Raw genomic sequence first — 3727 nt, 5'->3', positions numbered from 1 at the left:
CTACCCGCTGGAGTTTCGTTGCATAACAAGACCGAGCGTCCGTGTATTTAGTAAGCGTTTATACGGGTAGGGCAAATAGAGCCGAATCAAGATGATGTTAATAATATTTGTTTGAGAATATACAGGGAGTTCTTTTTTTTCTTTTCTTATAGGTCTTACAGACTTGTTTAAAAAAAACAGTAAACGCTACACTAATCTTGTCGGTGAAAGTGAGCTATACAACCAGAGGGAAATAATATAAGGGGATAATCGTCACGGTGAATGGGAAAATTAACTAACATCGTTTAATTACCTTTTCATTCGGTGAAAACGAACCTGTGGTTCTAATTAGAAACTTGGTGACCGTCATCGAAACCCACTCAATCAGTACATTTTAGACAAACTTAAAGCACATGGTAGGCGCGGGGGTTTGCTAAAGTTACCACTCAGGAAACATACACGAGGTGAACGGTGAGAAAACGCGAATGATAGTCTTAAATAAACAGCCGCGTTTTTCGGACCGCAGACCAGACATGTACAAATTACTCAAAAAAGGTAGTTAAGTTAAGTTAGTGAGTATCGGCGCCGAAAGTAATTGGAGTAGAGTAGAAATTACGCATTCGTAATAGTAATTGAGTAAACTACTAACTACTGTAAAAAGTAGCGAGTTACTTTGAAGTTACTTTCGAAGTTACTTTTTTTATATATTTGTGGTAGCAAAATGAACAGCAGTTTTGATCAATAAAGAACCCTGCGAGCCTAAAATAAATGCAGTCTATTTATGGCTTGCGTTTTCGCCAAAATAGTTTACTCGCTCGCAGAAGCAATTGACTTTCAAAGTTCTTGATAGGAGAGTTTTCCCCTTTTCCTTCTAAGGACGTCCCCAGCCAAGCTAAATAGTCGTTCCGCCGACGGGCTGGATGGAACGGCAGCGTTGAATTTGTGAAACAGGCCGTGCGGGGTCGGGTAAGCGAGTGTCGGCATCTTAGGAGTCCATGACGAAACTTGTGAGGTTTGCTTCGGGTAGAGGGTCTTTAATAACAAACTTTCCTCCTTTTTTTTTCTTCGTCAAGTTGAGATTGTTATGACTGGCCCCTCTTCATTCAGACGTCGTTCTGAGAGTACGCTGGGCGAGTGCACCAGACCGTCAAGGGTTCAAGTCTCGCGCCACGACGATGAGATCATCCGGACGACTGCACGTCACGTCGTAGTGCTAGTGCTACGCTACTGAAAAAAAAAAAATTGGGTCTAACAAAAGGATCTCCCAAGGGTAACTCGCAATCCTCGCCGGCGACTACAACATTCTGACTCGCCTGAATCATTTTTAACAAAGAGGAGGTCTCCCAGGCATGGATGGTCGGAAGGACGCGAAGGATTACGTGAACAAGCATCGTCGCTCGTATACAGTTGCAGCCAGGACCAACTTGAATAGTGGTTGCAGCTGTAAGCGGGAACGTGCTCCCATGAACGGATTATCCGTACCAGGGTTTGTGCGCGGGAGTGTCCGGCTTTGCAAAGGCGAATGCGCTGACGACAAGGCGCCCAGCTGCGAGGTCATTCCAGTGGCGCCTCCCGTGGAACCTACCGCTTGAGTCAGAACTCACTAAAGACCAGTGGCGGATCCAAGGGGGGGGCGGTGGGGGCGATCGCCCCCCCCAAACGCCTCGCCATTTTTTTTTTTTTTGTGGCGCCATTGCTTTTTTTATTTTTTGTCTTTTTGCTCGCTTTTGAAGCACATCCCTTGGTGCGCCAAAAAGTGTGGCGGCAACGCGAAGGGAGTGACGCTGTTGCGTCACTTTCAAGTGCATTCGTAGTGTTACTTATGCGCCATGAAGCCCCTGTTGTCTTTCTTTTGTACGTTTTGATCCTCCTAGACACCGAGAGGAAAATATGACTCAGGAACAACCAGGAAACTGGTACATTATTGACACACGCGTCATACAATGCCACATTGTCGCGTTTTGTCTCGCGCGTATCCCGTTACGTGAATAATTATTTCCGTAAAAAAAAGCACGCTGAACACTCAAATTTGGTCTGCATGAAGCTAATACTTAGGAATGAAATTAAATTATACCTTGGTAGAAAGTCTGTGCCAACCGGGGCGTACTTCTCGAAGCGATATCTCGCGCGGAATTATGCACCTCTTTGACGGGCGGTAAACTCGGCAATCTCAAATCGGCATTTCTTTTTCTCCGGAAAGGACTTGCCAAAGGCAGTCATTTATGGCTCACCCAAAGTGAACAGGCTAAGGCACGTCTCAGTGAAGCTTGAGACTTGTGTCTAGGTGATAGCTGGCACTAAACAAAAACTTTCGTTGGGTGCCTTCACTCCAACTGTCGCATTTCGCCCCGCGTCTCATTTGGCCCATCTTACCCTACTTCACTTTGGACAAACGCAATCTATTAGTTTTGGAGCTTCCCCCACACGAGTGTTCGTGCGGTCGAGGTGTTTTTTGACATATCAGAAGTAGTAACCAGGCATTGTGCGCAGCTTTTATCGTCGCCCAGCATGCTCGGGCTCACAAGCGCTTAGCTTCGAAAGCATACACTGTAAAAAGTAACCGTCAAATTTACGGCGCCATACGCTAATAAAAACTACAAGTACGCCGTGAAGAGGAATTATCTGAAATGCACCGTAAACGAGCAAAAAAAACCGAGAGGGAAACGCAAAACTTCATGGAGCAAGAAAACAGAAAGAAAAGACGCGCTTCGCTAATTGGTCACCACGCTTGACCTTTCGGAAGCTGCGGGAACCCAGAGAGTCTCCTCTCGCCCCTTCACCTCCTTTCTTTGTCCGCGCCAGCCGCGCCAACGCAGAGCGTAAGGAAAAAAAAAAGAGAACTAAGAGCAAACAGTAGAGCAACAATGCGACTAGCTAGAAGCATAAACAAAAGAAAGGAACGTTGGTTGGGACAACGCGGAAAGAAGTGGAAAAAGCTGACGTTCAGTTCATTTTCCCGCCTTCCCACCCGTCTCCGCGCCATTTTTGTCCTCGTTCGTTTGTGGCATTCCCGGATTTTTGTGCACCTGAAAATTTGGAGCGGAAGGCAACTGGATACTCGAGGCAGGTATTTCACTATCAATCTGCTGCTTGATTGGCAAGGATAGTGTAATGGTGGCATAAATACAACACTCTAAAAGATGTTTACTTGCAGAATTTGTAGTTTCTGTTCAAGCACGCTTGATGGTTGTGCAATTCGATGAGCACGTTTTCAGCTCTCGAATTCTTCAGTGTGTGGACGAAGGATGCTGTCGCCAGTTTGTTACGTATGATGCTCTCAGGTGTCATATTTTGAGAAGACATAGGCATTGGTACGCCTAAGGGAAGTTTGGTTTGTTTCGACGAGTTTGGAAAGCTTTCAGTGCACTTTGCCACCATGCCTAGAGGAGTGCCACACAAGGGAGGCTTTGCTAAAACATCTAAAAGGCCACATCACCGACAGTATTCTGTTTTCGTGTTCGTGCTCCAACTGTCAGAAGGTGTGAAATCATAGTTCGATCACGGCACATTTGAACTGGGCGCATTTACGAGTGACGGGTTTCTTGCGCGACGGCGCATCGCCTGCAGGCCCGCTTCAGGTTGAGGACTCTTCGACTCGGTCGACTAGTGCGGATTCTAATGAAGAGGTGCTGTTAACGTGATGCAATCCCCTAATGATAACTACGACGTGTTAATGTCTCTGTCTGCAGGAGAAAAAAGGAAGGCCGTAAAATACGACCTTGTTTTGTTTTTTTTGTACCTGAAGTTC

The sequence above is a fragment of the Ixodes scapularis genome, unplaced genomic scaffold, assembly GCF_016920785.2.
Source record: "Ixodes scapularis isolate PalLabHiFi unplaced genomic scaffold, ASM1692078v2 PGA_scaffold5__190_contigs__length_132052651, whole genome shotgun sequence".
NCBI classification, from domain to species: Eukaryota; Metazoa; Arthropoda; class Arachnida; order Ixodida; family Ixodidae; genus Ixodes; species Ixodes scapularis.
This window is presented reverse-complemented; position numbering follows the sequence as displayed.